Raw genomic sequence first — 20,839 nt, 5'->3', positions numbered from 1 at the left:
GGGAAGTATTTGCTATCTCGAGATGTCCCGGAGGCAGTAACAGGATAGACTTAGAAAGTTTGCATCCCCCGAGGAGGGTGATTGTTCCTGCAAGGGATAGGCCTGAAATTAATCAGTTAACCAGCAAGCAGAACTTCATGCTTATCACATGGAATGTCTAAAGCCCCACCACTTTGATCACATCTTTTTCTGAGCCGTGTACTCCTAATAAATATGATGTCGACCAGGCGTTCGGGACTCTGGATCCACGAGATCTTGAGTCCCCTGGTCCCATCTTTGCTCTTTACTTTGTCTCTTTGTTTCTTAAGTCTTGCGTCGCCCATCCTCAGACACGGTCCTGAGCTGCACTGGATGCAGCATTTGTTTATTTTAATTGTCTTTTTTTTTAAACAGAGGTACTGGGGATTAAACCCAGGACCTCATGTATGCTATGCATGCACTCTGCCACTGAGCTCTACCCCCCCCATTATTATCATTATTTTAAATTAAATTCCCTCTTCTAATTTCCCTCTTCTTTTACCACTCATTCTATTTCCCTCACATTTGGGCATCAGGTCAGCGGTGCTGATGTTTGCCTGACTGATGGACCTGTGCCTCGAGACAAAGGCTTTGAGGCAGTAATCATCCTGCCCTTACTGGGTTAAGATTGAGTACAATTGACCAATTACTATTATAATGGGTGAGGGAGTGTCAAAAACATCTTTGTGGACCCGGGATTCCAGACGCACCCTTCTCTGCCCTCTTCTCGGTCAGTAGATTACCTACCCCTTAGTATAATCATTCCTTTTTTATTCTTTCTGCTCCCCTGGCCAAAAAACAGACAAACAAATGAAAACGAAAGCAGTTCATCCAGTTACAGCTGCCTGACTCCTTCTAGGTAATGTGGTGTATGGTATAATGTGGGACCCATGTAGTTCCTGTTTTCCATAAAGTGATCCCCTTGGTCTAGACAGTGTGTATGAGTAATGTGTCCAGAGATCAAAGATTCTGTGATGCTGGAACCAGCCGTGACCCTGCAGCCAGGAAAGAGAAATCTACATCAGTCAGTGTCAGCTCCTGCAGGGATGAATCACTGTCTCTTTCAGGGCAGAAGAGGCTCAGTGCAGTCCACTTGCATTCGCCTCTGATGCTAGCAAGCCGGGCATCCAACAGTGGTACTTAAGTTGACTGTGGTGAGAGGGAGCCATGAGGTTGACCCTGCACCGCCATAGTCATTCTATTTGTGGCCCTTTCTCCCATGTAGTAGGACAGAGATGCACTGATGACCGTAGGATAAGTCACCCCACCTCCCTGGTTGTTGACTTTCCCCTGTGTTGGAGGCTCTCTGGTTTGTTAACAGAAGACTCGTCAGTCTTCATACTGAATGCTACTTCCATAAATTCCTCCATATGCCCTTTGCCAGAATTTGTTGTCTCTGATCTCTTAATTATATTTCTTTCATCTCTGATTAAGCAGCCAAGCCATCCATCATTGTCTAGAATTCCATGCCTGTGCAAATCTTAGTGACTCCTCTCTCGAAACAAATTAACCAATCAAATGTGCTCCCTGCAACTTTGCCGGTGGTAGGATCTCTCCTCACTTCTTTCCTTTTCGACCCCACATGAGTAATGCTCTCCTGCAGCAGCAATCCATTTTCTTTTTTTTTTTTTAATTCAATTCTAGTCAGTTTACAATGTGTCAATTTCTGGTGTACAGCATCATGTCTCAGTCGTACATATATGGACATATATTCCCTTTTATAGCCTTTTTCATTATAGGCTATTACAAGGTATCAAATATAGTTCCCTGTGCTACACAAAAGAAACTTATTGAATATCTATTATATGTATGGTAGTTAGCATCTAAAAATCTCTAACTCCCAGTTTAATCCCTTCCCACTCCCTTTCCATGCTGGTAACCGTAAATTTGTTTTCTATGTCTGTGAGTCTATTTCTGCTTTGTAAATAAGTTAATTTGTATCTTTTTTTAGATTCCGCATATAAGTGACATCATATGGTATTTGTCTTTCTCTGATTGACTTACTTCACTTGGTATGACAATCTCCAGGTCCAACCATGGTGTTGCAAATGGCACCGTTTAATTCTTTAGCAATCCATTTTCAATTGACATTCACATCTTTATGCAATATACCTTCAAATGAGGTTTTCCCTCTACTGTAAGATGGTGGTAGGGACCACTCTCCCATGAGATGGTAAGTGTAAGATAAGGGACATGCTTCAGTGCAAGAGAGAATCTGACCACACAATCCTCTAACTCACTTGTACCCTATAACCTTACTTGCATTCTATGGACCTCAGATGTGATCCCAAACATACTGTTTCCATTGTATCATGGATTGTGTAGCACAGCTCAACTTTATTACTCAGTGACTCTGACAATAGGTGATCCAAGATGGATGGTTCCAATCAAAGAGCCATATATTCTTCCATGACAAGGCACATTTTCAAGTCAGTCTTCTGTCCCGGGTCTGGCCTTGATCCAGAACCCTACAGTTCTGTAGTAACACTTGTTGGTAATTTCCGGAGACTCCACACAGCATCCTTTCCACCATTGATGCTAACGTCATTAGATCTGCTGGGTCCTAGGATTTGGGTGGCTGGGTAGCTTTCTCTACAGCCTGGGACCAGCTGCAGACCCCTCTCTTTTTCCTGGCCTCACTTGAAATTGACAACCCTACAAATCCCATGAAAACAGATAGGCGAAATTTTTCTCCGTCTTAGAATATGTGCCTCCGAAACCCAAAGGCGCTACCAAGTGTTGTAACACCTGGGGACCTGGCGGTATGGAGCAAGGTGTAACTGCTTGTCTCTTTCCTGAGATGGGATACCCCGGCTCACCACAGATCAGAAACGTTATATACGTGACAGGCTCCTGACTCTGTGTAGTTTTCTCTTCTCTCCAGCATGCGTGTGTTTTAAAAGTGGTCCTAGTACTCACCACCATCTAGCCGTCTGGTCTGTTTCACATTATGCTGTAATGTAACAGACAAATGTGGTCTTTGAAAGATGGTTAAGATCGTAAAATCACTATATTGTAAGTATGGGATATTTCTTTCCTCTCCCATTTGCTGTCTAACAAAATATTATTGGATTTTAAAATAGAGGGTTTCTTTCAACTGTTAGATTATTCTCTCCCAGTGAATTATAAATCCCTTGAGCCCAAGAGAACATACACATTTTATTCCTTATACAGCCACAGATATTAGTAAAATGTCTTGCTTATCATAGTTGATAGGAAAATGGTGGGTTGAATTGAGTAAAACTCGCTCGGTGCTTATGAAGATAATAATTAAAATATATGATCTGGAGAAGTGTTAGGTTGAGTTTATTAAGGGGAAAATAGAATAATACATGCATCAAGAGTGAGAGAGAATGAGGAAATAAAGAAACATTTTTAATGTGCCTATTGTGTGCCGCCTGCCCTGCCCCGTCTGGTACAGGGTCCGCCGTGCAGTCCTCTTGCTCGGGAGCAAACATCATCACTGAGATTCCTAAATAAGCCAAGGACATTTAGGCACAGCCAAGACTCAGCCCTTGATAATTTCCTACTGGCACTAGAAAAATACGGGGCATGATTTTCAAGTGTATTTTCAGCCAGTTACGTGGCTTTACCATGGAAACAGCATAATTTAATGAAATGTTTTTAGAAATATAATAAACATCCTGGAATTATTTCCACATAAAATACTGATGATTTGCTCTCTATTTCAACAGCTGCTACAGTTCTTTTCAAAAATTCCCATACTATATGCTCCAGAAACCCTTTCCTACAGTCTTCATTCATTTCCTGGAACTGGCTTTACCTCGCTGCCATGTGGCACTTCACAGCATCTATTTAAATGAGGGACCATTCACATCCTTGGATCTGAACGGTCCCGGTCTTTCCTCTGCAGGAGAATTGCTGGAGTCAAGATAACAAACAAATTCTGATAGATATTCAATAACAAATATTTTGTTTCTTAGGCCAGAATGTCTCAATTCTCTCCCAAGTATATTCAGCATGTAACTTTAAATCATGTTAATGTAAATCGAGTAAGACAACTAAACTTTCTTCTAATTGAGTGGCTACTGATCCAACTTGACTCTTGGGGTGTAAATATCTATATTTTGGACTATAGTCAGTTACAATGTGTCAATTTCTGGTGTATATATTTTTTAATTGAAGTACATTTGATTTACAATGTGTTCATTTCTGGTGTACAGCATAGAGATTATATCTTTATCATGAAACATTTCAAGTATTCAAAAAACTATTAAAAAGATATTTTTAAAATATATCTTAAAAGTCTTAATATTTTATCATTTCTTTAAATCCATATATCCACATACCTGTTACATTCAAGATATGGCTTCAGTATCATCTCTGTGCCCATTTCTCTGTCATTCTCCCCACAGGTAAATTTATCCTCAATTATTATTCCCATACTGGGTGTGTGTGTATGTGTGTGTGTGTATGTGTGTGTGTGTGTATATAAAAATCATTCTGTGAGTTGTAGGACTTTGACATTTCACATGATGGATCATGTGGGTTATGGATTTCGGGAAGTATACCACAGAAATAAAATGCTTTTCTCCTCTCATCACACAGGGAGGTGGGGGACATGATTTCCACTCGGCTTCTCCTTAATGATGCTAATTTTGATCATTTGCTTAAGGAGGTGTCTGCCCAGGGTCTCTAAAGATACCATTTCCCCCTTTCCACATTCTGTTTTCTGGAAGTGACTCGCGAAGTCTAGACCACACTTAGGAATGGAGAGTTAAGTTTCCTTCCAACATCCTCATCTTTTTGTGATAAAAATTGGTGATGAACTACAACCACTCGATACCAACAACCTATTCGTGACCTAGTCATTTCCTGAATAAAGTTTTTGGTCACTCTTGCAGGAAAGGAACATACCAGCTCAAGGGCTTGCTGAGGACAAAAGGAATCTGCAATTCGTAGGGGAAGAAGACGTTCCAAATATCCACAACTCCCACATGATTAGTTGCAGAAATAAGGGAAGCATTTTTTATGAGTGCTTCTTGCTTATGTTGAAAAGAATATCTTTGTATAAATGTGTGCATTATATATTTGTTGTATTAATGGAGATTAGATATAGATAGATAGTTAAATAAGTAACTTCTGCAGTACCAGTTGATCTGGCAGTAGGTTGAATTTGAGGATGTGAACCCAGGATATGGAGGGCTGACTATAAAGTTATACTAGGATTTTCAACTGCACGGAGTTGGCGCCCCTAATCCACATTGTCCAAGAGTCATCTGTGTACATACATATAAACTTTACCAACATTACATTAGACGGTATCGAAGAGGGACTGAGGCTCAGCTAGCAGAGGAATAAATACCATTTAAAGATGGACAAAGTGACATGGGACTTCGTATTATTTTAGGGTGAAAGCTAGCTGTTTTCTATTGCAGAAGTGATTGCTGCACAGATGGAAGCAAAGTTGTAGATCTGCTTGCAAATTAAGTGTGTTCTAATGTGTTATGTGTGGATGCCAAATTTGTAAAGAAAATGAGTGGGATGAATTCATATTTTGTCAGTGTAGCTAAGCTGGGACCGTCTTTCCTAGACTTCTCACTATGGGTCCAGGCTCACATCCATCACAAGTAAAATCAGGTGAGATTTGGGAGACAGAACTGAGGCAGCAGGCTGGAACCTGGAGCCAGGCTCCCACAGCTCCTGGAAGACTGCAGCTGGAGGCTCGCCTTGTGGCTGTGGGCAGCATCCTGGCCCTTTGTTCTCCCACTTTCGCCAGATCTCCTTCCTCATCTGGGCCAAGCACTTGGTGGAAGCCACTAGCTTCTTGTGCATGTCACCCGTGTCATTGAGGTTAGATGCTGTCAGAGAAAGCTAAGTTTTAGTTTGTCTTCACAGGTTGCAGTTTTTCATCCCGATCCCAGTTTGTCTCTATGGGTTCTAGGTTACCCTTGAACCTATTACTGTCCAGTCACTGTTGGTTCTTGCTTTCCCTTGTTTTCTGTCCAGCTATCTCGTCAACTACTGCCCTATGGACACAGCAATTTCAGGCCCCACCTGTTGACTCACAGGCAACCACCTTCCATCTACTTCCTCACCTGCTCCACTCCAAGCCCCTTTGTAATGACTTTTCTTTGGTCATTTGACTCTGTTTTACTTTCCTGGCTCCCCCTACAGTTTTGCAAGGTGCAGCTGTTGTAATAAACTTCTTGTGGCCTAGTCCTCACATTGGTTCTGCTTCTTTAGCCCTAATTAATACAACTCCCTTCTTATTTTGTCTTCCAAGTCTCTCAGTCTCATTTTCATACCCATCCTTTTATTTCGTGTTATACAAGCTGGCGGATTTACTCAGTTCTATCTTGGAGTTCATGGATTCTGTATTTGCCATGCGCAATTAGACAATCTGTGATTTTACTTTTTATTCATTTTTTATTATAATTTACTGTTTAGTTTCAGTGATTCTCTTCTTCCTCTTTCTCTAAGTTGTCTTTTCTTACATTTTTTTTCTTATTTTATGTTTCTTCTTTTAGGATTTGAATGATTTTAGATGTCCCATGGTATGGTTTCTTCCAGATGGTCAACCATTTCCTGAAATTTTTTGAGGGTCTTAATCTGCTCTTTATTGCATCTATTGACACTCCTTTGTGGTAAGAATTTGTGAATTTTGTAATTCTCAAATGTGAGTTTTTCTCCATGGATTTTTTTTTTTTTTAGTGCAAATTGTGTTTGGCTTGGAGTGACATTGTATTCTTTTGCAGTGTGGTTTTTATTTCCATTCAGTCAAGCACTGCAGTGGTTTTAATGGTAAGGAAGATTATTTTGTTATTTTTCTGCTTTCAATTTCCAGAATGTGAGAGGAGTCTCAACTCCAACCCCACACCGTGTGAGGGGCTGCTTCTGATTAGCTGAGACGACCCCCACCCCCAACTCCATGCTCTCCATGACTCAGGTGAGCAGTCTCGTCACCTCCCCATACTTTGGAAGGAATCTTTGTTGGTACATCCTGACTAGCATCACTAAATTTTGTCATCAAGGTACATTATTTTGCATGTTTTAGTATGGGAATTTGAATAAGTGACTGCTAGTCAAGCATGACTATATAATTCAATTATGAAAAGCAAGCTATTTTTAGTATTAAATATTATTAGCTGACTTTATATGATTCAAGTATTAGTCTATGTTAAATTAAGCTCTTAGCAAAAATAACATTTTGTAAAATTGAAGACCTCTTGACATTTTGGTATGTCTACTGCTATGTTTTAATGTATTTTATTTATTATGCTTTGATAGGTTTTTAGTTAGAACAGAAATCCCTTTGCACTTTAGCTTAGTGTGTTAGTCTTGATAGATTATTTAATATTTCTTAGAAATTACCACTTAGGAATAATAATAAATCCAAATACAGAAAATTGAGTGATTTGGGGCTTAAATACCAATGAAGATGTTTGTGCCTGTATCATTACACTGAATGAAGCAGGGACTTCATAAACCAAACACATTTTAACTCAGTGAAAAATCTTAATTTAAAATCAATTCACTCATGATTTTCTCTCCAAAGTTTATCGATCATTTACTATGTGTTGGGCCATGTGCTGGATGCTGGGAACCCATGGTGAACAGGGTCTATTGCCTAGCCTTGTGACTCCCACTCTAGTGGAAAAGCTGAGCACTAAGGCTACATTGACATCAACAAAAAAGTATAAAATTACAACTGAGTGGTAAATTCAAAATGAGAAAAACACAGGTGCTGTGAGAAGATAGGCGGACAGCACCTGACCTGCGGAGTCATGGAGCCCTTCCCTAAGGAAGGATGCTGCAGGTGATGTGCAAAGTCCACCAGGAGATGCTCTTTCCCTTCAGGTCCCAGGCAATTCGGGATCTCCCAGTTCCGGTGCAGACATGGCCAAGTTAAAGAACCACACCATGCACAACCAGTCCCAAAAATGGCACAGAAACGGCATCCAAAACCCTCGATCACAACAAGACAAATCTTTTGAGGGGGTGGACCCCAAGTTCCCGAGGAACGCGCACTTTGCCAAGAAGCACAACAAGGAGGGCCTGAAGAGGATGCAGGCCAACAACGCCAAGGTCACGGGTGCACGTCCCGAGGCCGTCAAGGCTCTCGTGAAGCCCAAGGAGGTCAAGTCCAAGGTCCCAAGGGCAGCAGCTGCGAGCTCAGTCAACTCGCCCGCCCTGCTCACCCCAAGCTCGGGAAATGTGCTTGTGCCCATGTCGCCAAGGGGCTCAGGCTCTGTCGGCCAAAGGCCGAGGCCAAGACTCAGACCAAGGCTGCAGCTTCAGCTGCAGCTCTGGTGCAGGCTCAGGCTCCCAAAGGTGCCCAGGCCCCACAGAAGCTCCAGAGTAGAGGCCTTCATCTACTGAGGTGAGGACAGAAGGACTGGTGTGACCCCTGGGCTGCTGTCTGCATGGGGCTCATGTCCACCTGTGCTGTTTGTACAAATGAACCTGAGGCAGGATCTGTCAGTCAAAAGAAAAAAAAAAGTCAACCAGGAGAAAATGCAAGACAATTGCGGGGGGGGGGGGGATGAAATTTTGAAAGATGGAGCAACATGTGCAATTGATAGACCTTCAGTTTCAGGAAATTAGGAGGGAAAAAGGGCAACTGAGCCAAAGTTTGTTGAGAGTTAAGCAAACATGATGCATAGTGAGATCTGGACACATGGGGGGAAGGTGCCATGCAGGTTATTGAGGCTGCACTGAAAATATCAGTCTTTAATGGAGGAGCAGCTGGGAGCCATAGAAAGTTTTATGGGTGTGCACAGGGGACAGAGATCTTGAAAAAGTCTTCTACTTTAGTTGTTTGTTTTGGGGGCAGGAAGTAATTAGGTTTGTCTACTTATTATTTAATGGAGGCACTGCGGATTGAACCCAGGACCTCATGCACACCAAGCACCCTCTCTACCACTAAGGCACACCCTCCTTCTCCTTACTTTTCTTTTTCACCTCGATGGTGTCAGTGATGGTTTTCAGAGGAGCATTAAGACTGTCTGCAGGCAGTAACTCTGGCCTAGGTGGAGGTGACTGGCCATTCAAGAATAGGTTTAGGAGTATGGTATGTTTTTTCAGAATTATTTGCAAGTTTTTCTTAACAGGAATAAAATCTTATTTAAATAATTTTTTGTTTAGTGGAAGGGAGAAATGTGTTAAGCAAAGGGATATAGCTGCACAGCCAAATCATTATTTATTTTATTTTTATTTATTTAATGGAGGTACTAGGGATTGAACCTCTTGCATGCTAAGCATGCACTCCACCACTGAGCCATACCCTCACCCCCCAATATTTTATTTTATTTTATTCTTTAAATTAAATTTAATTTAAAAATTTTTAATGCAGGCACTGGGGATTAAACCCAGGACCCCATGCATGCCAAGAACATGCTCTACCACTGAGCTACACCCACTCCCCCCATGCAACTCCCTTCTGTTCAGTACTTTGCCCCTCTCTCTGCAGCCGCTGTACCTTCTGAGTCTCTGACCTCTGTCTTCATGCTCAGAGGGACCACAACCTTCATGGATGCTAAATGTCAGCTGGAAGAATGTGGAAACTGCTTCAAGGAAAAGACAGGGCTTATGTGGACTTTGCCTTCTGCATTTTTCTTTTCTCAAGAATCATACTCTTAGACATTTTCTTTATTTTTCCAATTCCTTCAGGCAGTTCTCTCTTGTTTTGTTCCATCTTAATAATTGTTTTTGACAAAAAAGCTATTCTATTACCATCTATTCTATATACCTAAATTATAGAAAGTCCTTTCTATGTAGGTATTTTAAAATGTACTGTGAGTAAATTTATTTATCTTTTCCTTTCAGATTTTTTGTTTTTTTTTAGAACAGTTAATCTAATTATGCAGTCACAAATACATTTTACTATTTTTTTCTTATAGGCTTTTAAAATCTTGATTTTGAATTTTACATCTATGATTGACTTGGAATTGATTTTTGTATGTTTTTGATTTGGATATATACATTATTTCTCACATAGACAAACAGGTTTTTGAGCAAACTATTTATTAGAAATGCACAGAACTATTTATACAATTCTGCTTAAATATGCATAGGAAGTATTATATATTTAAGAGGGGTAATCTTTTTAAATATTCATTTAGATTACATTTGATGAGATGCTTATAATGCCAGCCACTGTGCAGACTACAACAGAGAATACAATTGCATTTTGGGAATGAATTGTGCTAATTCAGAACACTCTAATTCTAAAGCAATGTATACGACTGAGGTTCACCTCTTCAAAGACACTCTTAATTAATCAAAAAGTCACTTTGGCTGTAGTCACACAGTGCCTCTGTATTAATCAGAATTCTCCAGAGAAACAGAATAGATATATCTCTATATCGCTATTGCTTCTATCTCAAAAGTGAGAGAGATTTAGCAAGGAATTGTTTCGTGTAGTTATGGAGATGGGCAAGTCTCAGGATCTACAATGCAAATTAGCAAGCTGGGGACCCAGGATAGCCAAAGGTTTAGTTCCAGTTCAAGTTCAAAGCCCTAAGACCCAGGCGAGCAGATGGTGTAGTTCCCATGTGAAGGCTGGCAGCTCAAGATCTAAGAAGAGCTGAAGTCTTAGTTTGATTCTGGAGGTAGTGAGACAGGAGGGCTGGGGCCAGGGCACAACCACGGAATAAATGACACAACCGTTAGCACCAAGATGGTGGGAAGTTCAACTCCCAGTGGATCTTGAGCTTCAGTATCTTCTCAGTGAAAGACAAGAGCTGCTAAATGGTCCTCCCACAGGTGCCAAGGCAGCTGCAAGGCTGACCATCAAAGGTCAAAAGGTGGGCGATGGACCAGTTCCTGGGAATCCCCGCTCCTTCCCCAAAGTAGTTGGAATAACCCTCCCACTTGTCAGCATATGAAGTTACTGAGCCCATAAAAACTAACAGCCCCCCACCTCGAGGCTTTTCTCTTGATTTTTGAGATGAACTGCACTCTGTCTATGGAGTGTGTACCTCTTTGAATAAATCTACCTTTACTGTGGCTTGCTCTTGAATTCTTCTCTTGGCACAAAGCCAAGCACCCTCACTTGATGGGGCACATCCCAGAGACTCACCTGGGACCTGGGACATGGCCAACCTCTCTCGCCCCATTTTCCTGTATCAGTAGCAGAAAAGCAAATGTCTCAGTTTACAGAGAGTCAGGCAGGAAAGAATTCTCTTATTCAGGGTGCAGGTCAGTCTCTTCATTCTACTGGATAAGTCCCACTCACATTAGGGAGGGAAATCTGCCTGACTCAGTCTATCAACTTAAATGTTAATCACACTGAAAACTACCTTGACAGAAACACCCAGAATACCATTTAACCAACTATCTGGGCACCCTGTGATCCAGTCAAGTTAAAAGATGACACAAAAGTAGTCATCTTAACTTCCAGGTGGAAGTGGACTCGTAAGCCACCCTTTGCAGGAAACTCCGTTTCTTGTCACTTTAGCAAAAACTATGTTATAATTAACCTCAAACCAGGCACCCCTGTGCCCCACTCATCTCTGGTCTCAACACACCTTTCAAATCACACAGTACCTTGCCTAACTTGTTGGTCTTTCTGGACATCAAAGAAATGGAAATGGAAATGAAGTAATTAACAGATGACCAGATCTCTTCCCTAGTTTCCCCTTCGGGAGTCTCACAAACAACTGTGTGAACAAAAAAGCATGTTAAGAAAATTCACAGAGAATTGACAGTCCCTCCCGCAGTCCACAGTCTGGGGAGGGGAGGCAGCAGGGACGATTCCGAGCCTCTTATCTCGTTAATCAGCTAAGACTTCTTTCCTAGTCTCTCTCTCTTTTTTTAAATTAGTTCATCCAAGTTATTATTTATTCTATTTTTTAGTTTTAGAGATTCATGTGACTTTTTTTCAGTTGAAGTACAGTCAGTTACAATGTGTCAATTTCTGGTGCACAGCACAATGTCCCAGTCATGCATATACGTACATATATTCATTTTCATATTCTTCTTTATTAAAGGTTATTACAAGATATTGAATATAGTTCCCTGTGCCATACAGTATGAATTTGTTGTTTATCTATTTTCATATATAGTGGTTAACGTTTGCAAATCTCAAACTCCCAAATTTATCCCCTATTCTCTCTAAAAACTTCCTTGGCTGAGCAGCATCTTCGAAGACGGTCCTTGGGGACATAAGCCCGCCATCTCTGCGGACTGCCCACATTCTGATTAAAAGCAGTTTTCCTTCCTGTCAGCACCGCCTCTTTAGCTTGTTGATTTAAAGAGTGGGAAGCGGTCTGCCAACGTTTGGTAACAGAGCTTAACCACCAGTTACAGTAATTTGTTTCCTGTTCATGTTAATTTGTTGTAATGAGCAGAAAAGAATCATTACATAAGAGCCATTCATTCATTTGGAGACATATTTTTAGCCCCAGTAAATCCCGAGCTTTGTGACAGACATTGGAAATTTACAAAATGCATTGTGACATTGGAAAAGTACTCATGGGATGTGATTACATGTGACCAGGACAGGAAGACACTTGCAGGCAGAGGAAGTGGCCTGTCAGCATCTCTCAGGCAGGCAAAGAATTTAATCTTTCAAGAAACAGAAAGAAAACCAATGCACCAAATCACAGTATAGAACAAAATAAAGATTTGAGTCTACATTTTGAGGAAAATGAGACGAGCTTTTCAGCAGAAGAGTAACAGATCCCATTTTCATTTTTGAAAATCATTCTATGTGGAAAGTAGATAAGATGGAGATAGAATCAGAATCAGAGGAAGGAAATACAGTTATAAAAAAAATCTAGACAACCACAGAGATAGAGAGAATGAAATGCATATACAAATAGGGGGAAAACTGATGACACTTAACAATTGACTGGATTAGGGTAAGGGAAAGAAAGGTGTCAGGGAGGATTCTTGGACTTTGAATCTCAGGAATTGCTCGAAGAATTCTAAGGAATTGCCATTTCCTGACATGTAGACCCTACAGGAGGAACAGGTAAGAATGAGTGAGATCATGAAAGTGGTGCAGGAGAAGGTTCCCGGTGGCAGTGAGATCCACGAGTAGGCTCCTTGGAGTGGGTGTAAATACATGACTCTGGTCCTCAGTAGAGTGGTTGGCTTTGTGCACAATGAGATGGGCGAGTCGTAGTCTACATTACGGGGATAAACGAGGTTACCTAGGAAGGAAGTGGAGAGTTTGCCCAGAAGGGGGAAATGATCGGAACTCTGAGAAGTGTAGACATGTAATTTCAGATTAAGTAGGATGAGCCGTGTAGGAGCTGAGAAGAAACAATCAGGTCGTAGGAAACCCACCTGAACGTGGAGCAAAAAAGGCAAAATGAAGAGAGTGTTCCGAGCAAGATGGAAAAATAAGGGTGGTAATAATCATCGCAACAATGTCAGCGAAAATATTTCATTTACTGTATTCCAAGCCTGCTTTTGTGAACTTTACAGGTATTATCTTATTTAATCCTCCCCAAATCGTGTGAGATTAGTGTCACTATTGTCACGGCTTTACATATGGTGTGGCTGAGTTTCAAGAAATTAATCATCTTACCCAAAGTCAGACAGGAAGCCTGGCTTTGCAAGTCTCAGATTTATGTCCTTAGCTCTGCTACCTTGCAAAGGTGAGAATGATTACCTTATGAAGGGGCTTTTCATTTGTTACTGACAAAAACAAAAATCTGAGAAAACAGACTTGTTTGAAAGTATATGTATTATGGTTTCAATTATGGTGGTCTCTAGGAGCTTAAAAAATTCAAAACACTAGAAAGCAAAACCCAGAATTTAGTCCCTTTCTTAATTTCAGCTCCATCCCCCATGGGAGCAGGGTACACAAAGCAATAAGTAAGTTTGCAGAGGGAGACAAAGGCAGAAAGCAAGTTAATAAAGGTGTCACCCGAAATAAAGAGGTCAACTGGAGGCAAGTCCGAATTACCTGAATTTCAGTTTGTTCAGGAATAGCAGAGAAACTGGAATTCAGGAAAAGCATGCTGCAGCAAGCAAGTCCATGGAGGGTTTGGGGTGGGCTGTATTGATGGGCGAGGAATGTAAAAAGGGGAAATTCCAGCCATAATCCAAGCAAGAAATCCATTGCCTTGAGGATGGGGAGACATTTTCAGAAGATGTTCGTTGGTCAGGATATAAATCTCAGTCTTGGGTAAATCAATTATTTACAGGATATCAGTCTCTTTGTTAAGTTTCATTCTGAGAGCGCATGCCTGAGATTCTCCATTTCACCTCCTCGTTTCATTTCAGATTGAAATCCTTTCACCGAGGTCTGGTGGAAGCATTGCCCTTTATTATTTAGTCCCCTCTCCAGGCTTACATTCTCCTTCCCCTGAGTCCACAGGGAGGGGATTCCCTCCTGCCTGATCAGGAAATCAAGTCTTGAACTCAGTGCTGATGTCCTCAGTCAGGTCCAGTGTCAACCCTTGAATCAATTAATGTTGCTAAGGGTGTTGTAATGATACACACTGATGAGTCAGGTCTTGGCTACTTGTCTTCTCCTAGAACTGAGTGACCCCCCCCCCCAGTTCAACTCCACTTAGACTAAGAAAGGCAGAGAGGATGCTGACACTAAGACAGTTGGTGGTAAATTGCCAACCATCTTGTTTTTGAAACTTTATCAGATGGAGATTTAAAAGTATTTATTATATTTGACAACAGTGAGTTTACTTACATTTTTAGAGCAGTTTTAGTCAAGCAGTATGTAAGGAAGTTTAACTGGAGGGGAGTGAACAATTAGTGAAAGGTGAAGATGCCTGTGTAGACAAAGGAAAATGTCTGCTTGACTGAAACAGAGCAGAGAAATCAAACTTCTGTTTGTATCAGTTGATTGCTTTTGTGTGAGGAATCAAGGACCAGGAATGAAGACATGATGATCTGATACCTTGCTGATCATCTCAAAACCCAAAATCAAAGACCTTGAAACTCTAGCTTGAACAATAAACACAGATCTCTTACAACTACACACACACTGGAACACAATTTATAAAAGTCATTCTCATTGTTTAATTAAATGTTTGCTTAGATGGCTGGTGTCATTTTCATTTTTAGCTTCTTTTATACACTAAGATATTTTCATCCTTCTGCACCTCAGTCTCTCCCATGCGCCCAGTACTTCCCCGTCTTCCTTCCATCCTCTGTGGTGTAGCAGCCAGACAGTTGGCCTTTTTTATTGTAATGCCCAATATTAAGCTTTTGATTACTAAGACATTCACTTCAAGGACCCCAAAACTCATTGCCAGCTGCACCAGGGGATAAATAGCCAGGGGATGAACACCCACCCTGCAGCTCCCATATTTTGGGGATCTCTGTTTGACTCAGATAACTGACCATTTGACTACTTGTTTTCCCCTTTCCACACTTTAACTTCCCCTCTTATGTTTTAAATTCACCAATAAAGAATGAACTCGTGAAACCCTACCCTCTACTCTCCATCCCAATGAAAGCAGAACCCTAACCCTCTCTTTCTCTTGTTAACAAAAGGAGGGGGAAAAGCCCTCAGTTCTTGTCTTACCTGAGAGAAACAATTCAAAGACTGAAAGTGTTATCAGTAGAGCAAAAGTCAGTAAAGTATAGTACACCTTCAAGAACTAAAGGAAGGCCAACCCAAGAGAGGAAGATGGCGCCACTCCTTTGTTCTCCTGTCTTACATCCTGGCTTAGTTGGTTGACAGCTCACATCCTTTGAGTGCTCAGGTACGCTCATCTCTTTTGTACATGTTCTCACCCGTGATGCACACGGGAAAGCCCATGGGTGGGGCCCAAACCACAGTGCTCATTACATTATAATGAGCGTTGGGTGAAGTTGGGTCTTTCTCTCTACTGTGCAGTTGCAGCATCAGATTCTGACCAGCTTCTTTGCTGGCACTCATTTAGAGAATTTCAGCTCTTTGAAACCTCTTATCCTGAGCGCAGGTGCACTGTTACCTTCTCTCTCCTTTGCTCTCCCCTTGCCCGGTGTCTAACACTCTTTTTTTCTCTCTCTCTCCCTGCAATCTGTGTGACACCAGGCATGCTGTGTGCCCTCCAGACTTTGTAAGTAATAAATCTTTTTTTTCCCCCCCAAAGTTCCCTGATGGTTGCTGCTGTGGTGAGTCTTGCAGTCATGATGAGAAGCATGAGGGCTGGCCAGCACAAGGCTGGCTCCAAAGAGAAAAGTCCCTGGGGGCTCCTGGTGGGGACAGGTGAGAACCCTCAGGCATTCCTAGCAGCTAGCATCACCTGCTGTGGATGGGCTGAAACGGGACAAGATGATCCCCCACTTCCTGGCTTATAGCTGTCCTCCTAAAACCTCCCTTCACTGCCACCCTGATATATCCATTGTGTCTCAGAGGCTGGAGACCCCACCTAGTTGGCCCCATGGCCTCTTGGTCCTGACTATTGAAAAAATCCTCCAGTGCCTTCTTTCAGGTGAGTACATGGGAAAGTTAATTTTCGGAGATTTTGCTTTCCAAAAATGTCTTGATTCTCATTTTATACTTTAAGAATAGTTTGGTTGACAATGAAATTCAAGATTGAAAATAATTTTCCTTTGCTATTTTGAAGGCTTTGCTCTAGTATCTTACAGCTTCATGGATGCCTGTAGCCAATTTGCCGTTTGAATGTTGATTCTTTGCAAGTGAGCATGAGGCTTTTTTTTTTTTTCACTTAATTTCTGGAATTTAGTGAAACTTCTCTGGGCCTTCCCTGTGCTAAAGTTTCACATGATGTGCATCTGGAAGGTCTGTCTGTATCCACTATGCTGGGTTCTCTGTTGGCCACGTCCGTCTGGAAGTTTCTCTCTCCATCACATGAAATTTTCTTGAATAATTTCTGATGATCTCCTTTTCCTTCAATTATTTTTGCCATTCCTCACTCACTTTAAACAAAACCCACCTTTTTTCCCCGAAAATATTTTGACCAAGGAAGCAACACAAAGTAGGTCATATGGTTTCTTTTTCATATAACTTTGAGATTCTTACAAAGTGAAAGAGATGGATGATGTTTGCTCTTATTACAAAATAAACAGACATTGCTACGACTCTCTGCCCTTCCTTGCCCTACAAAGGTAGTAATGGAGTAAGATATCAGTCAGAAACTCTGCAGGGTATTCCAAAAATAGCACTAACAAGATCCAGGAACAAATGATAAGACAGTTTGGAAAATAAGATAATCTTATTGTGAACTTATTGTCAATCCATAGAGTCTGGGGGTCATACAAAAGGAACACTGGCTCTTAGCAAATGTCAAAATACAAAAACCAAACCAAAATATTCGTCATTTTAAATCAATTGTCTTAACTGGATAGAATTACCAGGGTTATCTGTAAACTCACTCATTCACTCTACGGCCATTAGTTAAAGGAGACAGCTCATCTGGCACAATGGATAAAGTAATCTATAACTTACCAGTAATTAAGCCAGATTGCCTCTTCAGAAAGTCCCGCATGGCTTTTGACTAGTAAGTTAAAGTAAGGAATTATGAATTCAGTCCTTCTTTTGATTGAGTTAATTAGAGAAGAGATTCTCCAACTTCCTCTCCGTTTTGGGGTTTTGCTACACACGCACATAAACATTAGAATATGAGGTCGCTGGGTGGTGGTTACTCTGGTGGTCACCATCAAAAATGACTGAGGAATTCCAAAGAAAGTTCTGGAACTTACAAAGGAACTCAGTATGAAACCCCTCTTGTGGCTTTCAGTCAGGAGGACAGCTTACAATCTTCGAGATGACACATTGAAAAGCAGATCTCAAACTTGTGGTTCGTAGGTGACATAGGGCATGGGGAGGGATAAATTGGGAGTTTGAGATTTGTAGATAGACACTACTGTATATAAAGTAGATAAATAATAAGGTCCTATTGTATAGCACAAGAAACTGTATTCAATATCTTGTAATAGTCAGCAATGAAAAAATATAAAAAGGAATATATACATGTATATGTATAACTGAAACATTATGCTATACACCTGAAATTAGCACAACATTGTAAACTGATGATACTTCAATTTAAAAAGAAAAGAAAAGAAAAGAAAAGAAAAGAAAAGAAAAGAAAAGAAAAGAGAAAAGAAAATCTCAGAGAGAAACTTGTTGCTCACCCACAGGCAAAAGAAGATCTGTCCAGACCCTTGGATGTTCACCAGGGCTGCTTTTGAAACAGGATGTTAGATATCAACACAGGACTTAGCCTAACTTGTTTTGGAAATGACAGTTTTCTCAATGGCACTGAGAATTTATTTTATTCTTTATCTATGTCACGTCACTTGTCTATTTAAAAATGATGTTGATCTTTTTGGATTAAGATTCCCTCTGGATATATGCCCAGGAGTGGGATTGCTGGATCATATGGTAAGTCTATTTTTAGTCTTTTGAGGAATCTCCATACTGTTTTCCACAGTGGCTGCACCAAACTGCATTCCCACCAGCAGTGTAGGAGGGTTCCCTTTTCTCCACACCCTCTCCAGTATTTTCCATTTGTGGACTTTTGAATGATGGCCATTCTGACTGGTGTGAGGTGATACTTCATTGTAGTTTTGACTTGCATTTCTCTGATAATTAGTGATACTGAGCATTTTTTCATGTGCCTGTTGGACATTCGTATGTCTTCATTGGAGAATTTTTGTTTAGATCTTCTGATCATTTTTGGATTGGGTTACTTGTTTTTTTCTGATTAAGTTGCATGAGCTGTTTATATATTCTGGAAATTAAGCCTTCATCAGTCTCATTTTTTGCAAGTATTTTCTCCCATTCCGTAGATTGTCATTTTGTTTTGCTTATGGTTTCCTTTGCTGTGCAAAAACTTGTAAATTTAATTAGGTCCCATTTGTTTATTCTTGCTTTTATTTCTATTGCTTGGATAGACTGCCCTAGGAGAACATTGCTGATATTTATGTGAGATAATATTTTACCTATGTTTTCTTCTAGGAGATTTATTGTGTCTTGTCTCATGTATAAGCCTTTAAGCCATTTTCAGTTTATTTTTGTGTAGGTGTGAGGGAGTGTTCTAGCTTCATTGATTTACGTGCTGCTGTCCAGTTTTCCCAACAGCATTTGCTGAAGAGACTGTCTTTATTCCATTGTATGTTCTTGCCTCCTTTGTCAAAGATTAATTGACCAAAAGTTTGTGAGTTCATTTCTGGGCTCTCTATTCTGTTCCACTGATCCATATGTCTGTTTTTGTACCAGTACCATGCTCTTTTGATGACTGTAGCTCTGTAGTATTGTCTGAAGTCTGGGAGGATTAGTCCTCCAGCTTCATTCTTTTTCTTCGGTAATGCTTATGCAATTCTGGGTCTTTTGTGATTCCATATAAATTTTAGTATGATTTGCTCTAGTTCTGTGAAAAATGTCCTGGGTAATTTGATAGGGATTGCATTAAATCTGTAGAATGCTTTGGGTAGTATGGCCATTTTAACAATGTTGATTCTTCCAATGGAAGAACATGAGATATCTTTCCAATTCCTCAAGTCCTCTTTCATTTCTTTAGTCAGCATTTTGTAGTTCTCTGCATATAAGTCTTTCACTTTCTTGGTCAGATTTATTCCTAAGTACTTTCCCTGGGCATATATCCAGAGGGAACCTTAATTCAAAAAGATACCTGCACCCCAATGTTCATAGCAGCACTATTTATAACAGTCAAGACATGGAGACAACCTAAATTTCCATCGACAGATGACTGGATAAAGAAGTTGTGGCATATTTATACAATGGAAAACTGCTCAGCCATAAAAAATAACAAAACAATGCCATTTGCAGCAACATGGACGGCCCTGGGGAATGTCATCCTAAGTGAAGTAAGCCAGAAAGAGAAAGGAAAATACCACATGAGATCACTCAGATGTGGAATCTAAAAAAGGAAAAGACAAACAAACATTAACAAAACAGAAATGGACTCACAGACATAGAAAATAAATTTATGGTTACCAGGGAGGATGTGGGTGGGAAGGGATAAATTGAGAGTTTGAGATCTGCAGATACTGACTGGTATATATAAAATAGATAAACAAATGTATACTGTACAGCACAGGGCACTATATTCAATATCTTGTAGTAGCTTATGGTGAAAAAAATATGAAAACAAATACATGTGTATTAAGTGTGACTGAAGCATTGTGCTGTACACCAGAAACTGACACAACATTGTAAACTGACTATACTTCAATTAAAAATAAATAAAATAAAAAAAGAAGGAAAAAAATTTTAAATTTGTTGATCAAGCAAGTTTCTGATAAACTGTATGATCATTTAAAGGCTGGCATTTTATTTAATGAATTCCCAGCAGCTGGTGTCTGCATCATTTTTTAGGTTATAATATATATAGTTTTATTAATGTGCCTTTAACTCACTGTTTAAAATAACACAAATTTAGGCCAGAACTTCAAGTATCCTGTGTGCAATCTTTATTACTGAGGTCACAGACTATTATTTATGATGTGTTTGTGTATGCATGTGCTGTAGTCGCCGGCAATAAAGATTCTTTTTGTAGATTTCTTTTTAATTTTTAGATTTCAACTTCTATCAATTTGGGCATCTTATACCCTGACTTGAATCTATTACGTCAAGAAGAGTAATCTTTGAACTGCCTAGAAAATATGCATAAAGGCAGAAACGTGTTCACAATCAATAATTTTTACTTCTAGTTCTTTTTTTTTTTTTTTGATTCTGTCTTCTGATTTAATGTTATTATAACTCTGGAATGTTTGCCTGTGTTTCTGGCCATGATCACAGTCGAAAATACCCAGGGTCACAGCCAGGGGGTGGAGGGTTTCACATCAACAGATTCTGTGTTAACGACACACAAATGGGACATATTTGAATGCAGCCTTTAGCAGCTGCACCGCTAGTTAAGGGGAAACTCAGTCCCACAGGCCAGCGTACAGAGTCATAAGCAGA

General features: G+C 40.4%; 1 pseudogene; it reads left to right on the top strand.

The window, feature by feature from the left end:
• Positions 1 to 7,878: 7,878 nt before the first annotated feature.
• On the top strand, positions 7,879 to 8,366 carry LOC102545079 (large ribosomal subunit protein eL29 pseudogene; annotated as a pseudogene).
• The last annotated feature ends 12,473 nt before the right edge of the window (positions 8,367 to 20,839 follow it).

Source organism: Vicugna pacos, chromosome 2 (assembly GCF_048564905.1).
Source record: "Vicugna pacos chromosome 2, VicPac4, whole genome shotgun sequence".
NCBI lineage: Eukaryota > Metazoa > Chordata > Mammalia > Artiodactyla > Camelidae > Vicugna > Vicugna pacos.
This window is presented reverse-complemented; position numbering and strand designations above follow the sequence as displayed.